This window comes from Anas acuta, chromosome 13, assembly GCF_963932015.1.
Source record: "Anas acuta chromosome 13, bAnaAcu1.1, whole genome shotgun sequence".
NCBI lineage: Eukaryota > Metazoa > Chordata > Aves > Anseriformes > Anatidae > Anas > Anas acuta.
In genome coordinates, this window is record NC_088991.1 from 5,630,586 (window position 1) to 5,653,480 (window position 22,895).

The 22,895-nt window shown below is 41.8% G+C and overlaps 1 long non-coding RNA gene across 1 annotated transcript; it reads right to left on the reverse strand.

Moving 5' to 3' along the window:
• Positions 1 to 7,761: 7,761 nt before the first annotated feature.
• On the reverse strand, positions 7,762 to 22,524 carry LOC137863774 (uncharacterized). The gene is made up of 3 exons (XR_011101134.1): positions 22,438 to 22,524; positions 8,236 to 8,410; positions 7,762 to 8,125 (listed from the first exon to the last, which is right to left on the reverse strand). It is a non-coding gene; the product is annotated as an uncharacterized lncRNA (long non-coding RNA).
• Positions 22,525 to 22,895: the final 371 nt, after the last annotated feature.

Sequence of the window (22,895 nt, forward strand, 5' to 3'; positions counted from 1 at the left end):
TCCTCTCCCCTTCCCCTGGATGCTCTGCACCACAAAACCAGGCGGAGAGCAAGCCGAGTGGCTTAGTGGAGCACTCTCTGCCAAAGGTGGTTTGTATGGGAGCAGGGGATTTTCTGGCTCCCTTTCACAGCATTTTCTACAAAATGAAGATTAACGCTTTCTGCAGCAACACCAGGTCAGATATTTCAAGGGTTTGATGTTTCTTTTCAAGACTGCCACTTGGGGAAGGGGAAGCCACGAAGTAACCGAAGTAACCAATTCGCTGCAGTCCAAGAGCCAGAGAGATATTTTTAAGAGCCATTTGCCGAATGTCTTCCACCAAGCACCACTGTAAACTGGGATTACCTTGGTCTTGATTAGCATCTGCATTAAAACCAGAGCAGCCCATGCGGGCACTAAGGAAAAAGAGCAGAGTATCTTTTATGTAAATGTTATCCCCTGACTAATTTGAGGGGCCTTGGCCCCGAGTTTAGCACATCTTTAGATAGATGGGATATGTTCATGCTAATTCCCTTTTTCCTAGCTAAACTGCCTCTCCTCCTTGAAGCTAAAGAAGAGGCACTTAGCAGAGCTAATAGCCTACTTACCACCTATTGTACCGGGCGCTTTGCTTTGTTTGCTTAATGATGCCCCAATCCCATTCCCCTCGACTTCTAATTAAGAAATGATGTAGACTCTTTGCTCCTTAATCCTCAATAATGGCACAGGTGATCTGAATTGTTCTCGGTGTATTCTCTCTGGATTTAGGAAGAAAGAATTTAGTAAGAGCTAAGAATTGACAAGGTGAAGCTTTAGCCCTCAAGACAACTTTGCTGAACTGGTGTCCGGCTTCCCTACCGGCTTTGTCTGCATGGGGTCTAATTCCCTGCCTTTGTTTGAATAGTGGCTTTAATTTTCTTTAGCTTAATGTCTTCCTAATGGATCTGGGATGAACTAAATTGTGTTTTTGTTCGGATTTTTAGACAAATTTCAACAAACTAGTTTAAAATAGGAAAACAGGACAGGTCTGCAAGTTGCATGTAATTGTGTCTCTGTAATATTCCTTTTTTTCTTTCTCTCACCGGATCAATACACAGCACTGGCCGATCCACTGTGTCCTACTAGAAAGCAAGAACAAAAAACTTAAAGAGTTTTTACTTATATTTCTCTTAAGCCAAGATTTTTAAGGTTTTGAATAAAAAACAACCTCCCATTCTGACCAGTTATTAACTATTTTCCTTGGAGAAAACCAAGGTACAGGGAAACTGTACAAGGCCTTTCACTGTTCACCTCTTTCAGTGTATTGGCAGGACTCTGAGCACGTTCTGGCAATCCTGGCTCCATAGCTTTGTTAAGTCTCCTACTGGTACTAATGCATTAATTGCATTACTGCGATTAATATTGCAATATTGATGCACTATGATGCATTTTGTTGGTTAAGAATGATGATGGATATTTGCCTTGCATTAAGAGACAGATTTGCTTTTATCCAGCACAGCTGCAGGGTTGTTTTTTTTTTAATGCAAAAATGGAGTTGAACGTTACTGATACTGTATGTTTTTTTAATGTTTATGCCAAGTGCATCACAAAGATCTGCGACAATTCATTCCAATCAAGTCAATTCAACTTTGAGCTGCAGCAAGAACCCCCTCTTATCCTTCTCGCAGAGCTACACTGATTTGCTGTTCTTCAGGATCAGGTAATCTGGTAAATGGATCAGAAATTGTCACAATGCCCATATAACCTACTGCTCTCTGTGAGATCTCAAGCCAGGGAGGTTTCCTCTTGTGGAAGCTATACTGTTCCCTTATGTCCTTCCTTCAAATGAAGCTAATTACAAGGGAAGTTCAAAGTTGGAATTGGCATATATTTCTGTTACTCTGGAAGTGTTTGGATTGTCTTTACATCACCATCCCATATTGTATTGTGCCTAGATCTTAATATATTGGAATGGACAGTGTCGGTCAAAACCTCACGTACTAGGAACTGCCTGGTGGAATCCCAGCAGCTCGATACAGATGCACAAGGGTGAAGGAGGTTCAGAGGGCAAACTGAGACTGGGGGTCTGTAATTCAACGTGCTGGGGCACTGAGGAGCACACAGAGACCTCATTAGACTGGATGCATGTCGCCTGCATGGCCACCAGCACAGAGTCTGGCATGCCAGTCAGCACGGTGCTGCACCAGACCTCACAAATGTGGAGGATGGGAGAAGTCTGCAACCTCCACCTCTTTCCACTAAATCTATGCCTGCCTAGGAAAGAAAAAAAAAATAAATAAAGATGATCCTTATGTATTTCCTCCTATTTCCAGGGTCTACTGAAAGATGTAAAGGTATCTATGAATGAGCACTCCTGCCAGTGCACTTTGTTTGTTCTCTAAATTAAATAAGCTCTCTTGAGCTGGAGCACTGGGGGAGGTTTCAGCCTGCACAAAGCGCTGCCAGCTCACTTCTCTCCCTTTGATGCGCGATGCCTAACACAGTCGCCTGGCTGCTGACTTCCAAGCCTCAGCAATCCAGGCCGTGATTGCTTAACCAGAAATAGATGCACTCCTGGGTTTAGATGCAGAAAGAGTTTGGAAATATTCTTCTTTTTCCTAGCTAATATGGCATGGAGCCGCATGTGCTGGCCTACCTACCTACATGCCTGATGTCTGCCCGCATGCTTTCATGTTGATGGGCACGGTGATTTTGCTGGTATATCTTTTCTCTTAAGCCCTTAATAGTCATTAATTTTACTGTCAAATTATTTCCAAGTAGTCCTCATAAAATGGGACGGCCATTCCTTGTTTATAAGGGGCAGGAATGGGTTTTGTGGGGGCCAAGGAGAGATCTATCCCCCATCACACTACAGTCTAATACCTGTTCCCTGATCCTGCTTTATGACAAGGATCAGAAACCAGCTCATAGGTGTTTGTGGTTCAAAGCACCAAGACTACTGCTTTTACAAATGAATGATGACATGGCTCAGTATGAGACTTCTGCATGTGTAGATGAAAATATGGTATGGTCTGCTAGCCATTTTTTTAAGCTGTCGGACAAAATTTGTGGAGAGTAAGGTGACAGGGAATTTGGTGGGCACTCTGGGAGCTGAAGTGCAGAATCCTGTAGTCCATTCTTATACTTTACTCATCTTTACTCTGTTGGAGCCTAAGCAGCTTGATTCTGGATCCAGGACCTCGCTATGGCTGGCACAAGACCAGGTCCTCGCCCACAGGTGCTCAGCGATGTCACTTCCAACAACATTTTACAATTACAAGCGTACCACTACTTTGAAGTGGCAAAGTGCTCCTAGTATAGATGTAGTTGTACTGACAAATGTACATTTTGTACCAATTAAATTACCTGTAAGAATAAATCCAGCTCTAGAACAGCTGCACAGGATATTTTCTCATTATATCTCCATAAGGAATTGCTTGGTAGGGCACTCAGATACTGTCAGGATTTTGTCTAACATAGAACTGCCAGAAAAAGCCCACAACGCAGACAAAATGTATGTCACTTCATTATTTTCATGGACTGTGGCAGGCCTACTTAATTTCCCTGGTCTCTTCAGTCAAAGGGATATCTGATCCAAATGGATTTGGAGGTTTGGAGAAACTGGGATTCAATTCTACACTTAGCAGAATACACAATGCAGAATATACAACTTTGGATTTCTTTGCACCACATCTTCGGGTTCTGCTTATTAAAACCAGTCACAAGGGCCACATATATTATGTATTATCCCTCTCCTCTAATGGGGTTCTTATTTTAAACCTTTTTTGTTGTGCATCTATATGCAGGCCATTAAGGATGCAAGTCACGTGTATGTGGGAAAAATGTAACAGATCTACTCTCAGTATACCAAACCCATTGGTAAGCAGTCTGCCAGCAGCAGAAACTAATGAAGCTTGGCTTCCTGTGGGGTTGCCTTGTGTTTATATGGTCTGATGCTTAATAAGGTGAAAAATGAATGAAGCTTTTCTAAGGCTTGGCTACTCACGGCAGCTCACTTTCCACGCTGTGACATCCTGGGCGAGTCCTACAGATTACCCCTCTCTGGGAGTTTTAACAGGATTTGCCTCTTCCACCTGGATTCCTACTCTCATTAAACTTGCAAGAACTTCATATCTTCGAGGTGTCAGCTCCTGTATCATATATGCATGACTTGATCAATGGATTCAAAAGGTACTGGGGCAGATTAAAAACAGAGACTTGATGAGTAAAGTCTTGTCTCCTTGAGAGTGTGTGGCACTGGGTAGGGGAACCCTTCTTTAACCGATTGTGTCTTTCCAACACAATTTTAAGGGTTTTCTTGTTATTTTTTCCCCTGTTCCCTCATTTTCTGAATTGGAGTATCACACTGTAAGGATCTTGAGCTGGCTGTTGTATGGAAGTTGTGTATCCACTCCCACTGGTCGCAGCATTTATATTGCCAGTATAACAGACAGGGAGATCAAAACAGAGAGATTAAGGTCTAATTCTCCTAGAGGGGTCCATTAATACTTGAGGGTTTTGATTTCAGGGCGTCCAGGTTGAAAAATTGCAAACTGAATTGCAGAAGCACCCAAGGCAGGCAGATACAGTAGGAGCAAACGGGAGCAGAAGTTGTTCCAGCCTTCTGAGTCACCCTGTGGGCACCTCGATGTGTGTGTTACAGAGCCTCCCAAACCAGATTTTGCTTAAGAAACTCGGCCTTGAATGGCCTTTAATCAAGTTCCAGCTACTCTTCCTCTGTTCAGACAACTTCACCTTGTTGTGGAGGCTCCAGTTGGATTTTAATGTCAGATAGATGAAGGACTAGGTAATCTGGCAAATGATTCCTCTGGTGGAATGAGGCAGAACAAACCAATCACACATTTTATCAGACTAGCCAAAGCTTACGCTCAGGTGTCTGTGCAGCCTTTGTGGTTTGTGTTGGCTTTCTGCCAGCTCTGTAGAGAGAAATGATGCCTGGTGTGTCATAAAATCTGCTGAGAAAGTTATTATACAACGTTTTTAAAACAGACTCGAACCAAACAGATTTTGCACTAGTTCAAAGCTTTGTTCCACGCGTCATCAGAGCTTTTGATCAGGTACGGTGTGCCAAAAAAACAGATTTACCACTGGTAGAACTGCAGGCTTAAGTCATCAGATGAATGTGTGCCCTACAAGAGAAGCCCTGCACAGGGCTTTACAAACTACATTGTTAATTTTAGTAAAAATAAACCTGATCACTATAATAATTTTTCTAAGTACTGTAATCAAAACCAATTTATATTGGAATGTGGTATGCAGTGGCAACAGTCACAGTTAGAATTCATGAAACCTCAAAGCTTCCACCCAAGCTTTTCCAGTGGCAATGAGTTTCTGCAGGGGATTAACTGAATAAATTGGATAAGAGACTCATACAGTGAGTAGGAGAAGCTGAACTTGTGGGAGTTTATTTTCCTTGCACTCGTTAAGGAGCACTGATCGGATTTCTGAAAGCAAAACCGCTGTGGCTCAAATAGCGTGGGTAACTTACAAACTGATATTGCACCAGGGAGGAAAAGTAAATGCAAGACTGCACAGATGACCCTGCTTTGTAAGCTGGCCTTTAACCCACGAGACCTTCAGCAGAACCTGGGGGGAATTCTCTTGCCCTACTTAATAGCTTTATGCTTTGCTTTCACTAAAAGAGCTGTTTCTGCCAAGTCCCTGATTTCTTACAGTTTCTTAAGCCACTTGATCAAGAGTGAAAATGTCTGACCTGTACACTTTGATGGAGGTAAGTACTTGCAGAAAAAATATGATCTAAACAGTCAATTCACAAGCAGCAGTAGTCCCCTGAGGAACATTTTTAGGGAGGCTGTCTCTGTGTATGGCTTTTAGCAGAGCGTGAGTCAGAAAGGCTACCAGGACGATCCACACAACCTCAGTGTTCTCTCTTAGTGAGATTGGACAGAGAGATAATCTGCCAAAGACCTTGGCTCTAACCTGAGCAAGGTTTTTACATTGATATTAAAGCCTTTGAGGAATGGTGACTGAATTCAGAGGACAGGTACAGTAGTTCAGGATGGCTGTATGCAGACATGTATAACAGGATCTGCAGTGTGAGTGTTCAGGACTTACCCCCAAAACCAGCGGTGACTCTAAAAAGGAATCACCTTACCTATCACAACAGCTGCCGATAATGTGCTTGGGGGCACTAACTCAGCATCAGCAGCAGATGTGAAAGCAAAACAGGGCTGCTGAGCTCAAACAAGGAGGTGGAGGTGAAGAGCACCCTTATGGCTCGGCCACCTTGCATACCTGTGTTCTCAGGAGCAGCGACGGATCTCCAATCAAACCGTAGCCAAACCTTGTAGAGATGGTGAATCTGACATGCATCTGGTGCATGCTTTATCTAGAATTTTTTAAGATGTCATTCTTTTTAACCAGCTGTGTCTCAGTGATCCCTGTGCTTTACTTTTCTTCTGCGATTTTTCCTTTGATAAAATTCATGAATTTAATGAACTCGTGCCAACTTTCAGACTGTAGTCTACACAGGAGTGGAAATACGGCATTATTACTTAAAGAAATGTATCCACGTGTATTCAGGAACAGAGACGGTGCTCTGGAGGCAGCTGTCAAGTGGATAGGGAGAGGGGTGCAGGCTGTGCAGCATCTCTTCTGCCACACAACAGACAGTATTTGCTACGCCAGGCAGTAGTTTCATACAGTTCTCAGTGTTCCTTTCTTAAATCTCCTCTATCATTCAAATCAACATATTGTTTTCATCATATCTGACTTAATTTTGAAACGATGGCACGTAAATATATAGCATATTGTAGCTCTTGGAATTCCAGGGCTTTTCAGATCTCATTCTTTGAATCACTTGGCTTACAAAAACAGGCCCTGAAATCCAACATAAAAGAGAATCCAGATACACAGACTGGAAGCTATTAAAATAAACAGATGGATGGTTTTGATTCCCTCCAGAAGAGAACAGATGTGGTTGCATGCATAAACATAAGCATTCACCCAAATAAAGCATAATACTCATTTTGTGTTTATCTCATAGCTTATCTCAAGTACACGAATTAAATAGCCTATTAATGTTTCGTATGCTGTAGGTCAGCGTGCTTTGGCTTTCGGACTAGCTTCTGCAATAATGAAGTTACCAAAAAATGGCAATCCTGGCTGTGAGACAGCCCCTTCAAGCAGGTACGATTCATTTGTCATGTTTCTTGCAAAGCCAAGTCAAACCCAAATAACCTAACACAATTAAGATCTGGCAAAGAAACATTTTCAATACAGCCATCAGCTACGTAACTTCAGTCGGAGCACTGCTTCTGAGAGCTGATGGCGGGACAACATCCTTGGGACTTCTTTTAACAATTAAAGTGATGAGGACAGTACTGCATGCACAGGTCCTTTTTTTTTTTTTCTCCCTAACATTCTGTGATTCTGGGATAACTGCTTTCCACTCATCAGCAGACTCATTTCTCTATTACTGGACCACAAAGCACCGCCATCAGGTTCCAGATTTTGGCTCCTGGGGACCAACAGGAGGTGTTTAGTGGCTTAGCTACCCAATACAGGCTGGAAGGTGAAAGTAGGTTTTGCTAAACTCCCTTTAAAAAAGCCACAGAGCTTCCCAGAGGAATCTGAAACTTGGTGTTGTAGCAAACACCTGCTAGAGAACACCAGCCTCTAAACCCCCTTGCTTACCAGTCTGCATCCATCTCCTTCCTGCCCAAACAGTGGCATTACACATCCGTATATCCATATCTATATATTTTCTAATACCACGGTACAACCCTAGAAGGGGCTTAACCACAATGAAGAACAAATGAATCACTTCTGCTTGGATTCAATGCTGAAGGATGTCGTAGCATAACAAAATACAGATCATACAGAGCTACCTTCCCATTTGCAGAATGATGGGGACTTATACGGCAGTGAGAGATCACACCAGTGCCCGCCTAACAAAATATGGACTGCCAGTTTTATGTGGCTGTACGTACAGTAGCTCTCACAGGAGAATGCAGAACGCACTTTGCAGATTTCATCTGGGGTTGGTCACTGCTTGGGAGTGGAAATTCTCTGCAGGTTTTCTGCCAGCCTGCTTTTGGGCACACGCTCCATGATTATTTCTGCAGGTGCTGCTCGAAACGATGCGATTTAACCATGTATCATACTCGTTTCCTCTAAGCTTGTTCTGGAGGAAAAAAAAAAGTCAGTGCACTGCTAATCTAACCAGTCACATCGGCTTGTTGTGATGAGGGGTGCTGAAAAGATCTTAAAGGAAAGGGAAATTTCCAGCAGTACCTGGCACCCCCCAGCTGGTGAGAGGCAGTCTTGGTGCTACAGGATGCACAGATCAGCTAGATCGGTGGCGACTGTTATTCCCAGATAAAGCACACACCGTCCCTCAGCTTCAATCGGAGAAGAATTCAGGAGTGGAGACACCCCTCCAGCAACCCTGACGTACGCAGAAGTTCCGCTAGGTGACAACAACAGAGCTGGCTGTTATAAAGGCAACCAAGTTTATTTCCGTATCACAGCCACAAAAAACAAAAGCAGAGGTGTCTGTACAAAAAGCATTTTGGCAAGCAGGGTGTGATACTTCTCCTGAGCTATAAGTCATTTCTCCTCATTGGTTCCCCTGCTTCTTTTGCTGAATAAATGATCCCAACTGATTTCCCTGCTCCAGATGATCTGTCCAAGCAAATAATCTTTTCATTTATTTTCCCCTTGCCTAGGAGGAAATTTTTCTTTTCTATTAAAAGACGGTTGCATGGGAATACCGGTCAATGGGCTATGAAATGAGACAAAGAGAGAAACTCTTTGTTGCTAACTCAGATAAAGATTTATCTGGAGCTACCCTGGGTTTATGCTCTCAGTAACAGCCATTTCACAAAACACAGCGGGAGCGATGTCACTCTCACATGAGTGTGTATGTGCATCAATTCTTCCTACTGGAAAGAATCAAAACTGTTCATCCGTGTGCCACAGCTCCTACAATGACATAATCTAATGGAAACGTATCCCCTTTTATTTGGGAAGCATCCCCATTTTAGGGGCATGAGACTATTTTTGCGCTATAAGGCTCTGACTGGGCTCAGTGGACACGCTGCTGGTGTCTGTGAAGCGCCCATCAATCTACAGGTTTGTTTCCATACAAGCCTCCATCTTCTTTGACGAAGAAAACAGAACTGTGTGATGCCAGGCACATTTGGGCAATGTCCTAAAAAGACACTTTGCCATGTTCCTGTATCCTGTATGCTGGCACAAGCAGGAGACGGAGCAGAGCTGGGAAGGAGCTGCAAGGCACCAGCATGGAACTGTGCAAGCAAGCAGAGCCAACAAAGCCTGTGTGTCGACAAACTACAGCTTCAGCTGGATATTCGGTCTCCTTCGTTCTCTCCAGAGCCAGTGCAAAGAATGAGACACTTCTAGAAGGTGATTTCAGACATCCAAGACATGCTTTTACTGTGAATAGCACACAGAGCTTTGCATACCCATCGCCTGCCTCAGAAGAGCAGCCTGCTATTTCACTAAGCTAGGCACTTCAGGTAAGACTAAAGTTAAACTTAGAGACAGAAAGTGTTCCTCCAGATCTTGCAGCACACCTAAACACTTGCATGGTGCTAAGAGTGTAGGGGTCCACGTTCCCTTTGCTTCTGATGCTAGGGAATAATTACATATAAGGCAGAACTCACCATTTAGGAATAAAACCAACCTATTCTGAGCTCAGATAGTCCCAGGTGATTGGCAATACGCTTCTTCCATAGGTGACAGGTAATCAAAAGCATTTAGCTATTTGTGGCATCATTTTTTAAACATAATAAAGGAATACGAGTGTCAGAAAGAGCAAAACAACCACCTCCTGAAAATGGGGTCTGTTCAAAACATCTCTAGGTAGCAGCCTAGAAATACGTCCAAAGTCACTGCTGCAAGAGATGTCTCTGCTCATGCAGGGATCTTCTCCCTGATGGCAACACTTAGAGGGTTTTTACCTTACCTGCATACTGCTGATGAATTTATAAGCGGGCGCAGACAGCTTGATGGCCCTTCTCTTTTCATCCTACCTATTCTTATTCATATAATTGTATAATCCTTATTTGAAACTCCCTGAGCTATTTGCCTCAATAATACGAGTTTTATTCATACTCTGGGGTTTGAAGAAACAGAGCAAAGTGTCTCCTGCAAGAAAAATCCAAATGATGTTTCTTTGTGGCTGGAATTTAATCTATTCTAAGTGGTGCCTCTGTTCCCCAGTGCTTTGCTTACCGGAGGTGAGCTCTCTGGCGCTGAAAATAGAAGATATTTTAGCATTTACGTGCGAGTGTGTGCATGCAGGAATGCAAATCTGTAGAAGTTCCAGAGTTCATCTAAAATGCTAACAGAATTACAAGCTCCCAACCCAAAGAAGACGTGGTGCTCATTGCTCCTTCCCAAACACAAGAAATGCAGTTATAGTTCCACCTCTTCTTCCCCTGGTCAGCAGAGTGGTCTTAATTGTCTGTGTCATTATGCAAAATGAGAAAAAAAAAGAAGAAAAAAAAAAGGAGAAAAAAAATATTCTTGTAGCCAAGGTTTTGAGCAGTTCTGTATTACTGGGCTCTGCTCACAGCAGGACGTAACTCATTTGGCCATCACAAGACCAACTTCCACCTCAAAGACCAGATTTTTCCTGAAACTTACACGAGTGAGCAGGCGCTGGGAAGGTTACACAGATCCCCTTGCATCTGTGTAAATCATCAGCTCCCTTGGGGCTGGCAAAGGACTGCAGAAGCACCCGATTTCCTTCCGAGAGGATCCTGCAAGCTGAGAACTGGGAAGTATATTTACCCGATAATAGTCTGAGGTGGATTTTAGATCCCTCAGGAGGCTCCAGCCGCATAATTGCAAATACTTATTATTTTACCTGAACCTCATAACTCTAACGTGCGGTGATTAAAATGAAATTCCCATCTCGGATACGCAGGAACAAAAGTCTTAATAACAACTGCTAAATCTCAGTATCACATTCAGCCACCTTAGTAACCTGTTTAAAAAATAAAAATATAGAACATCTGCAATCACATTATCATCCAGCCAAAGGGCTGAAATTTCCCTAGGGGAAATATTGGCTTAGAGAGAAATTTTGCTTAAAAAATGAAGCTTGTATTATCGGGATGTAAAATCCCAATCAAAGAAAGCAACAGTGTGCTGTAAAACCTAACCACTGTAAGGAATGATACAAAAAGAAAAATGTTATCTGTTTCCTACCTGAACAGTCTATGTTTAAATTATCTAGCAATGAAAAAGTTCCCAATGGATTCTCCCCCTCCTAAATGCAGGTCCAGTGCATTTAAAAAAAAGCCACTTCAGGTTGATCACAATGAACGTGGATCATTTGTTGGTGGCAAGCCCCACTGATACAACAAATACCCTCACATTCTTCTGCTGTACTGGTAAGTAAATGAGGATAATCCTAAAACTAACACAATCCTCAATATGCTGTCATGATAACAGTGCTGTAGAGTGTCTTATGCCTGCATGCGATCATCATCCAGGCAGTGTCAGTCGTCTGAGCGAGCCGGGGAAGGTTTTCTTCTTTAATGGATCAGAGAAAGAAACCAAACGTTGGAGCTGATCTTGCCAAACATTTCCAGGTGGCTGTACAGAACCCTCTGGGCATTATGAAACATCTGTAACAATGCAAAGAAAAGAAGCAGACTCCTTTTCCCATGGCTAACAGCATTGCCTGTGCTTCAATTTCTTCGGTTTCTTTGGCAGCAAAGAGTGTTCATTGCAACCCCTCTGCAGAGGCAAGTGTGGTCAAAAGAGGGGAATTTGGGGGTTTAGGGAAAAGTTTGATTTAGAGTGGGTGACAAACACATAGGGAAGGGCGCTGTCAGGACACTGCTTTCCCCCTGCTGTGCCACTGAGCACACACTGAGCTGGCCCAAAATGAACGCTTAATGTAGACTGGATTACCTCACCAAGGCAGCTGGCGTTTAACCCTGATCCCAAGCACTTCCCTTTTTCCATCAGAGGTTGAAGTTGCCGTACTCACAGGTCAACGGGCCAGCTCCGTACTTACAGCATTGTTAGCTTTTTGATAAATTGCACTCATCAGCCCTACCACTTCTTCTGCAATTTGCCAAGGATTAAGCAGACTTGGACAGGAAAATAGTTAACTAGGATTGCAAAGCAGTTTCCCTGTTGTTTTTTTTTTTCACACTAGGAATGCATCAACAGTAAAGGGATACGTACAATTAATGTTGTTGATACGTTGGACTTAATAAAAACACATACATTCAAGTCACAGCGTTAACATTTGGATATGACAGAATATGGGGTTGCTCAGATGTGGAGTTTTCCTTTAACACGTTGAAGAAGTCTGATCAGAACGGATTCTGGCTTTCGAGCACCCTAAAACATGGACTGTCGTATGTATACGGAGAGAAATTACCCGAGATGCAGGGATGTTCTGGCAGCAGAGGACAGGACGAGGAGCACAGTGGCAGGGCTGTAAATCCCGGTCTGTTACTGGCATTTATGGATGTAGGAGAACTCGTTTAATCTCCCCAGCACCATCCATGGCTCTGTAAATCAGGTCACTTTGGATGTGCTGCTGCTCCAGAGCTTGCACTGCTACATTAATCTGCTTAGGCTCCTGCCTGCCCTAAGACCTAATTCATTTGCCTTTTTTTAGCCCTAAGACCGGCTCCTGTAGCCTGGTACAGCCTTTGCTCCCGCACCTGCTTTGCAATTAGTACCCGCAGTAGTTAGCTGAAACCTCTGCTGCGTATTTTCACATGAAACCACGTCTGGAAGGCAGCACAGACAATGGGATGTGATGGAGGACTGTTGTTGCCAGTGTTTAAAGGAGTATCAGCACAATTAATCTGTTCTAAAACAACGCCCAAGTTCGCAGAGCACCTGATAGGACTGAGCCCACAGAAGTTATAATACTTACTTTGCCTTTTATCACCGATATTTGGCATTTTCATTTTAAACTAGAATATCTCCTGATGGTTTTATTTTCCTTTTTACTGTACTTTCATTTTGTTATCGGCCGGTATCTGATACTCATTATCTTAAAGCACAAGTGCTATCTGATTACAACGTAGACAGGTATCATGAAGGAATGGTGAATTGCTTTAGGAGATTAATAGGTTTTGTATCTATACACCTGTACTACAACTTCCCTACCTCATTCTCCTCCTGTTTAGCCCAGGATATGTGCAGTGTTGTAATACCAAGACATACTGCTGTCGCTTCTATTTACTGCTGTGAAGAGATGACTTTGTGGAGAGCTGAGAAAAACTACTAAAAGGGTGGAAAAACTTATCTGAGATTGGCCAGCATAAAAATGGAAATTTATTCCAAGCTGACAGATAATTTGACACGTAGGAGCACAGGAACCTAAGACAGAGCCTGAGGAACTCGATCTGCAGCTAAACAAGGTCTTGAATCATGGCCCTTTGATAAAGTCACCTGTCACTGCTGCTATCCAGGTAAAATCTGAAGGAGTTGAAAACTTCAGCCAAGTTACTGACAAGTCCCAAGAGAGTTGCATGTCAACACAGCACAGAAGGATGCTCTCCAATCTCCAAATACTTGAATTGATCGTCACCCTTATGTCACCTCTTTTGAAGATGTTGCTCGAATGTTACCTGGAAATTTAACACCCTTCTCTACCCAACATTAGGTAAATTCCAAGAATCTAGTCTGTGCCCAGTCTGTACTGAGAGAGGACAGCCAACACCTATCCCTTTATATCTAATGTATAGCCAAGTCAGTTTTGGTACCACACAGCTAATGAACAACAACCCACACGTGGACATTTTATTTGGCTGGGACATGCTGCAGAGTCCCATCAGGCCAGTACTGGAGGCACATAAGCTACAGCACTCTTAATATCCAAACATGCACCTGCAAGCACAGATGTCTAAGAAAAAAGTTGTAAGATACTGTGGAAGTTCTGTAATAAAAATGAGCAAACGATTGTCAAATTGTCCTCACAAATAATACGACCATTAATTTACAATCAACAGGATTACTCACTATCCTTCCATGACAATCACTGAATAAATTATTTTCCTCTCTACCCAGAACCTTTAAGATGAGGTGAGATCAGATGCAAACGAAGAGGAAATTGCCATTCCAAGGACAGATTTTATTATTTTCAGCCTCTGACAACAAATATATTATTGGCCATATATAAAAAAGCCCTGCCCGCAGAACAGCAGAATAATAAAACCACAAACTTAATTATTAATGGGCACCTGAAGCCATTGGAATCTCCATCCAGAAGCACCACTTAATTTGTAATGTGCCGTGACTCAGGCAACGTCTTTATATTTATAACTAAAAGACACTGAAATGTGTTTGTAGTAGCAACACTGACTACACGACTGTAGCAGTGGCAAGAGGCGTGGGAGGGATATCAGGTCTGATAGGCTCACGCAGGTAGGGCATGAATTAGAGGAAAGTCTTTCAGAGGCAGCTGAAAAGATTATAATTGCCAGCAGCAGCAGCGGTGTCTGCAGAAACATCTGTCCAAACCTGTCAGTCAGCAGGGGAAGCCAGAGAAATGGCACATCTCACATGGACACCGCACTCCGAAGTAATAGCTGTAATTGCAATAAGAAAGGTTCCCCGGTCAAACTTTCAATGTTACTTCTGGGCAAAGATCCCAGTACTGAAAAAGATGAAGATCTTTTCCAGCTCTTGAATTATTTCCAGCTGTACGCCAAGTAGAAAGCATCCACGGCAACTTGGCAAAAAGACCACTTTTAAAACAAAAAGGGAAGGTTGAGTTAGTGCTGGAAATCGTTGGCATTGCAGGAGAGAGCCAGCAAATTCTGCACTTGTCATCAACACCAGCACTGAGCAGCAAGCAGCTGTGCCAGCCCTCGCTACCTGCAATTTTCTACCACTATTTTTAACTCCTCCGCTACCCTTTGCTTGGAGGTAGCAAACCAGCCCTACCTCGCTGCAGTTCCCTGGCAGAAATCCCCCAGCAGGAAGGCAGTTAGAGGCTGTCTGCAGCACAAACCCCGTGGGATGCTCTGTTGGAGTATGAGGTTGTTCTTCACGGCCAGTTCCGAGCTGCCCCACCTCTTGCTGTAGGTATCAGGCCAATAGGGACAGTCTTGGCCAACAGGAACAGTCTTGCCATCACGGTGGTTTCCTTATTCATGGGTTGAATGCAGCATGTGTATCCGTCTGCTGGGCACTGACTTGTTTAGCTGCTTCTGCTGAGACACTATTGCATTAGAAGGATTTTAAATTGATGCTGTTATGAACAGGAGCTGAACCAGCAACCAAACCAGAAGGGCTCTACAACCCCGAAGTGTGTTCCACTGGCCCATCGTGCTGCAGACAGAGCTGCTGTGGCAAGGCAGAAATCAGGCAACACCCCTCAGCCCTTCCAATTCTAACCTGGAAACGGGGATTTCCTTCAACCAGTCCAGGAGCGGCAGCAATTTGTAGGAGATAACTGAAATTTTGCTAAGGAGCTGTCAGGAAGATCAGGACACCTGGCCCGTCCTTCTGCGAGCCCTGCCCACCGATGGGGAACTGGGCGAGCAGATCCATCGGAAGGCTTGGGCTCTGCCAGGAAGGCAGCCTGGGATGTAGATCAGCTTCTTCAGCCGGCACCTCACAGCAGCCAGCTCAAGGGATTTTGTCAATATTTCATTTATTTGTGAGGGCAGAAAATAAGGTTTAAGGAGCTTTGAACTTTTAAAGAAGACCTCTATAGCTCCTGGCACTATATCAGCCTAGATCAAAGCCACTTTATTTTTTTATTTTTATTTTTTTGGATACCCAAACCTGCTCTTTTGTTTAACGCTCCCTGATGCTGCAGAGGACCAAAAGGATAATAAGACGCTGCTGTAAGGACAGGCAATTCTTTTCAGCAGAGTACGTTCAAACACACATAAGGGCTCCTGTTACATGCTAATGGTGCCACAGTTTCACTCTCTCATCTTACTCTGTCAACTTTGGAGCTGAATTATGACTTTAATATCTTGGTCTCTGTTCTGACTATGATTTGTTCTTTGTTGTTTTTCTGAACTGCACTTCAGGGCAATACATTGTTGGAGACACTTTCAGCTGGTTATAACAGAGCACTGCAAACTGCAAATCTCTGCACTGCTATCCATACAAATTATGGATATGAGCGTACATGATCTAAACATGTCCAGAACTTGGAAACCTTTCAGAACATGAGTGCAAATTCCTAACAGAATATACTTCTTTACATTTATTTATTTTATTATTATTAAAGCCAGCAGCACGTTGCAGTGTAATGCTTTTCCCGCTTCACGTATTTTCATCTCACCTCCATTCAAAATGCATCCTCCATCCTTACAGTTATTTTACTTTAAATATTTCATGCTTGATACACAAAAGACACCACTGGATGAATGTAACCCTTATTTCCTAAATGCTCCTCAAGGGACTACATATGTTTAATACATGAAGAAGTACACAGCAGGTCAGTCTAAATTATTATTCATAACTATGAGGGGACTATAAATACACATTTCTTTCCAAAATTCAGGGTCAATCTAACAGTTTTTAAGTTGAGCTATCACAGGAGTCAGCCGATGTTCAATGAATAAAGGATTTGAAAGCTCAGGGCCTCATAACTTCGTACTGGTCCCTTATTTCAAAGGATTCATAGAGGTAAGTAGGTGCAGGGAACAATAGTGGACACTTCCAGTTAATGCAGAGCAAAAGAAGGACAAAAGGGACTAAAACCTGGCAAAAAGCTGACAGACCATCCAAACCCCTCAGTGCTGCTGGATAAGTAACTTTCCCTATTTGAATCCATCTATGAGCCGTGCAGGTAACAGGGGGACACAAAAAATTGCCTTCCACGGAATCAAGTTCAATATGCCTCCCAACGTACTTATTCACACCTGATACACCCCAAATTCCTTTCCATGCATCTGCCCTGTACCGCGGACCTGCCAGGCAGCACCACTCTTTTCCTTCACCAACATTTTGATAACAAACAGTGGCTTATAATGATTCAGGAGATTCATTTGCTAGCAGGACGGGATTTGCAAATAAATTTGCCAGGCTCTCAAGTCTATAATACAACACGCACTGCGGTGTGAGGATACCTAACCCAGTTCTGGTCTAGCTGTGGAGAGCTAAACCCTTAGAAGTTGAAAGGGAAAGTAACTAAGGCTAGATGTTCTTATATCTCTCCAGCTTAAAGATAATTTTCAAAAGCATATGAAATTGAAGTAACTGAAAGAATACTTTAACAACACAGCCCGTTAGGTTATTAAGGAGATCAGTCAGCTTGTTTCAGTTGCTTTTAATTATCTTCTGTGGAGTTGTTCTGGCTTTATACTGGTGTAATTAAACATATCGCATCCCAAGCTGCTTAATTTCCTTAAAGATTCTGTTTACCTGTTTTTAATTTTATGAGAACTTGAACTTCCAGGTGTTTAAACCAACAATTAAAAAAGAGAAGACCCTCTCGGAATGAAGAGGAATCAATTCAGAATGTATTTTAAGTTTATGTGTGTTCATTTTCTTCTACTAGCAATTCCCAGTCACTAGTCTCAAGCAAGATATCCTGACATTTTTAATCATACAAACACCATAATTTTGAAATAGCTATAGGCTTCTTCTTCTTTTTGTTGCTTAAGATTCAACAGAGGATACATCATAAATGAGGCTTTAAGAAAAAACAATTGCATTATTCTACCTAGCTGGGACAATGACTGCCACCATGAAAATAAAATTACTGCCATTAAATCGAGAACTTAATTAGAATCACAGCAACAGGTTCATTTTCTGCTGGGGACTTGGTCTACTGGCATGGCATAGAATGATTCACCCCAGAGTACCTATCAGGGCTGAGCCAAGTCTGTAGTCTTTGAATTCTTCTGATATTGAAGCTGCCTGGAAGAAGCTTGGTAGTTGCAGAAGGTTCACGGGCACTGCTTCTGGTAGCTAGAGATGGGCTGGCAACTTGCACTGAGAGAACTCTGGCTTATGCCCACGTATGGAGGCAGAAAGAATCAGACTCTAATTTTCCTCCATAATCCGAGCAGACACAGAGCCTCCAAATGACTGGATCAGACACAAAGATACAATCTTTGCTTTCCCCCTCTTTTTCATTATAGAGTGCCCTCTATCCCCAAACTCTGATAGCAAAGATCAATGCAATACCAAATGGAGAGGATTATGGTCCGCCTACACTCAGTTTCTGTAACAGAGAGAGAATAAATTTCCCTGGCTGACTTACCCAGACATTAGCTGCATTTGCCAGTAGTTGTGAGATACCCTGTAGTTATTCTGGAAATCCTCTTTCATACAGAGGCTGGAAATCCCCTGTGCACGTCATCATTGAACCTGTCTGCCAACCTCAATGTCACCTTCCTACCGTCTATCTCCTCGCCCTGCAGCTGGTTCAGCAACAGAAAAGGTGCATAATTATTTCATAAACACCCCTCAGTGAGCTCACTCAGCCTGGGAAAAGAGTGTGAAAGACTGAAGTCCTGATCTTGTACGTACTTGAGAATGCCACGACGTGACGATTCGCTCCAAACAAGAACTTCACCAACCAGACAACTTTTCATTATCAGAGGATGAGAATAAAAGAGATGATGAGTAAGAGGATATATCTTATATATCCTGATATATCAGGATATATCTAGACCTTATATATCTGATATATCACGGCAAGAAGTGCCAGGATAAGAATCCAGGAACCTTGGGTGCGTTTTGTCTGACCTGAAAGGAGTCATTTACTCTTTCTGCATTTGTTTTCTTATCTATGGGGTAGCAGCACTAGTACTTATTTTACGTGTCTTTTAGAAGCAAATAATGTATTGAATGAACTTTGAAATTATATGAGTCAGTGCAAAATATGCTCCCATATCTGTAATTTTAAGTTTGTAATGACAATTTAGGCATATGCGTGCTGTTAGAAGAACAACAGCTTTACCAATACAATGAAAATTACTATTTGAGTTTATAAAGCCTATGTTTATTGAGAAAATCTGCCTCAGACTAGGATAATAAAGTTATCAAACATCTACACACACACACACACAGCACTAACTGGTTGCCAAACTTAAAATGAGTGTCAGTTTGCTGAGATCTAAAACAGCCCCCCAAAAATAAGACAAAAGATCTTTCTCCATAAATACAATCACCTGAAACAACTCATTCCCTACCAGCAGGAAAAGCTCAGCAGCAACACCAGTATTTCTTCTTCCAGGAGCATGAGATTTCTCAGAAATAAACTCATCTTCAGAGGAGATTACTAACATCTCAAAACACTGTCCGCAACCCACAAAATCACCCCACCTCTACCAGTAGAACTAATACTTCAGCATAGAAAAAATAAAAGAAGAAAACCAGAAAGAACCTTGCTAAGACAAGTTACAACACCTGCAGGACACTTCAGTAACACAACAATTAGCATCACAAAATCTAGCTGAAAATTGAATAGATACTGTGCTTTTACAACAGATGGATACACGATGGGTTAATTAGAATGTGAAAAGCTGTAATTTCTAAATGAAGGCATTTTCTGAAATGTCAAAATGACTCATCAGTTTGAAATATATTCTGAAAGATTCCCAAAAGAGTCAACCTATTACTGAAGAAAACTGATTAATAAGTCTAGTATCGATCTATTGAAAGTGCATGATGAATCTGCCTTTCCCTTGGAAATTTCTTCCCACACCAAAACACTAGCAATTTCTCAGGATGGTCCACATGGAAATCATTAAGCAAACATAATAAAAAGGGAAAACAAAATGAAGAAAATCTCAAACATTTACTCTAAGAGTTTCTCAGTTCACTTCTTTCGCATGACTTAATGCCATGTTCAGAAACAACCCCAACCTGTCCATCCAAGGGAATGCATTATTCCTCAGAATGACATTGTTAAAGCACTTGTCTGAAATTCCCAGCTATTTAAAGCGTCTCCTTGAAGGCACCTACAATAACTTTGCATGGGGAAAAATTAAAATGAACTGATGCAGTAAGTAGATAAGGGTGCAGACTAAGAGAACAAACAACACCTTGGCGTGTCTTAGAATGCAAACGATCACACATGGGAACTTTCTTGTGCTCAAGCTGCTGCTGTATGCAGCACTGAATTTATGCAGAAAAAAAAAAAAATAAAGATTGAGACTATCAAGAAAGAGATTCAGGGAAGAAAATAGGAAAGAAAATTCAAGTGAATTATTTCATGGTATCACAAGTGGAACTCATTCTAACTCTTCTCCACAGGCCTTTGTGTCTCTGCTGAGGAGTTTGGATGGGTCTATCCATCTCTCTATACACACACACACAAATAGACATTTTAGAACGCTGGCCAATGGAACTTTGTTGCATTTTGAGACGTTTTCTCTTAAGGTTATTGCAATTTATTGTAGTTGTTGCAATTACAATGAGAAAAGACTCACAAGACAGTCTGCAAACTACGTATGCAGTTTGCATTGAAATGCACCCAAACGTGGGAAGGTGGACATTGCTATTTAACAGCACATTAGGACGCACAGTGATTAAGAATAATTATCCATCTTAAAGTACAAAGTAAAATTAGGAAGACAGAGTGTAATTATGCTAATTGGAATCCAGCCTATGCACTAATACCAACCCTTGGAAATGCAGCTGTGGCTCCTTCACAGGCACAAGTGTTAATTATTGTTTATGTCTCATCCTAAGGACAAACTTCCCCTGGAATACAATGCTAACTAGCAACTCAGTGAACCACCGTGCACAAAAATTGCCCTACAAAGACACTTGCCACATGCTTCACAACCTGGTTCTTCATTAGATATTTCTCCCCAGGATGGTTACTGGGTCTGACACAGATGAAATTATACCTGCCTGCAGAGATACTGTTGTGACCAAGGACAAGGGAGTCATCTTTTGTTTTTCCAAAACATTTTTTTAGTTCTCTTTTCTTCACAAGGAAGCCTACTGAAAACGCAGCTGATTGTGGTTTGCTACCACAAACCAGGGCATAAGCACCAAGAGCCCATGTACAAACATAGGTCTGAAATATATTTTGTTTCTGCCTGTGAAACTCAGCCCCCAGCTTTCGTTCAATTTATATATAGTTAAACTTATACGACAGTGGTCGCTTCTAACATTTCATTTGTATGCACGCTTTTGATGTGCCATGGACACCAGCCAGTCACTACCAACTTTAAGCAAGAGATCAATCCATTTCCTAATTAGAGATGTGAATTAATGGGAACTGGAATGACCATTTTAAATAAGGCAGGCCCTAGACAATGACTTTTTTACATGCCCTGTGCCCTAGAGCATTTCCTTTGTAATATTTTCAAACTATCCACTCTCATCAATGATTTATGGTGTCTAGGTGCTACTTGGCAGTACTTTCAATGTCAGTGCTGATAAAGGAGAAAACTTTTATTGTATCTTGAACCGTCAACAACTTGCTTCTGAAATTTCAAAAGAGTTCTTGCATTTGACCTTCATATTTACAGAATCTAAACACCTGCATTTTCACGGAGAATAACGCTTTAGGAGCACTTCACTAATGAGTCACATCAGCTTTACCCATCATCAGAATATGCTTAATTCCATTGGCCTCGCACCATCCTTCTCCAACTGGGTACCGAACCTCATTGTGACAGCTCAATTAGTTCCGCTGGCAACATTAATGAGATTACGATTATGTGAGAAACGCACCTAGCAAGTACGAATTCTTACGCAGCCCTCTAGTTAAAAGGAATATTACAACTTTAATAGAAGGAGGCATCAAAAAAGAACTTACCCACACAAAGAAATTTGACAATTATGTTTAAATTTAATATAACATGATTATAGAGAAGAGAAGAGCTGGAGTAAAAGCCTGTCACCGCTTCTCACACAATATTATTTATGGCTCTGTGTAGGACCAACACCACAACATTAGCGGTCAGAAATCTTAATACCTTCTGACACAACTGGGTTGGTCCATCTATTATCACCCACAAATCCTTCAAAAACAAATACTGGTTCAAATAATTATGCTGTTCAACATATTAACTTCCAAGACACCAACGAGAGGAACTGCAGTGATGAAATGACTTGTTTTAGGGAAGATCGGTTAAAAAGAATTATTTGTATCCTGGGCTTCAAATCAAATGCCTTTAATATTAGGATCACACTTTCCACTGAATAAATGTCAGAGAAATAAACTTGATAGAACAATATATTTTCCATGCTCTAAAATTATGAATTTTAAAAAGGACTGAGAACACGAAACTACAAAGTCTTTAACCTCAGGGGAATAAATTCAAATACCAACCAGGTCAGTAATAATCTAATGTCAACTGTTACCATAAAAAATGGGCAATGATAAATAATGAAGTATCAAGCTGCCAGGTAGGTATTTAGTGGGACCTGTGAGGATCTGTGTTATTCTTACTTACTGTGTATCTTGATTAGAATTTTAAAGAAAAGGTAATGCTTCTCCCTACCCAGCTTCACAATCATTTATAACCCAGAGCATGAGAATTGTCAGCCTACCTCTTAAGATTCTTCCAGGCTGTGTTTTTATTCAGTTTGGGTACTTGCTAGCTTGTTTCCAACATTATTTTCCTGAGAAGAAAAATAAAACAAAGCAATCAATGAGAGGTGAGTCTTTAGGTTGGTGAGGTTTAGTACGCAATGCAGATTTTGCTCATCTAAACGGCAGGTATTTTCTTAATTGCATTTTCCTCCTTTCATAATGTTGACAGCTTAAAGAAAAGGAAGTTTTATATAGATCTCTGCTCTGACTGGTATTCAGCCTACTCTCACTTCTGTAGGATGGATAAATGCCCCTTCTGTTCACAGCTGCATACCTCTCTTATTACTGCTGACTTCTATTGGTGTGGAATATAAAAGAAATACTCACCACGTGTAGATTATTTTAATATGTTGTAGCTAGCCAAATGAAAACAAAAAGGCCAGCAGCAAGCAGTCCACTCTACAGAAAGCAAAGA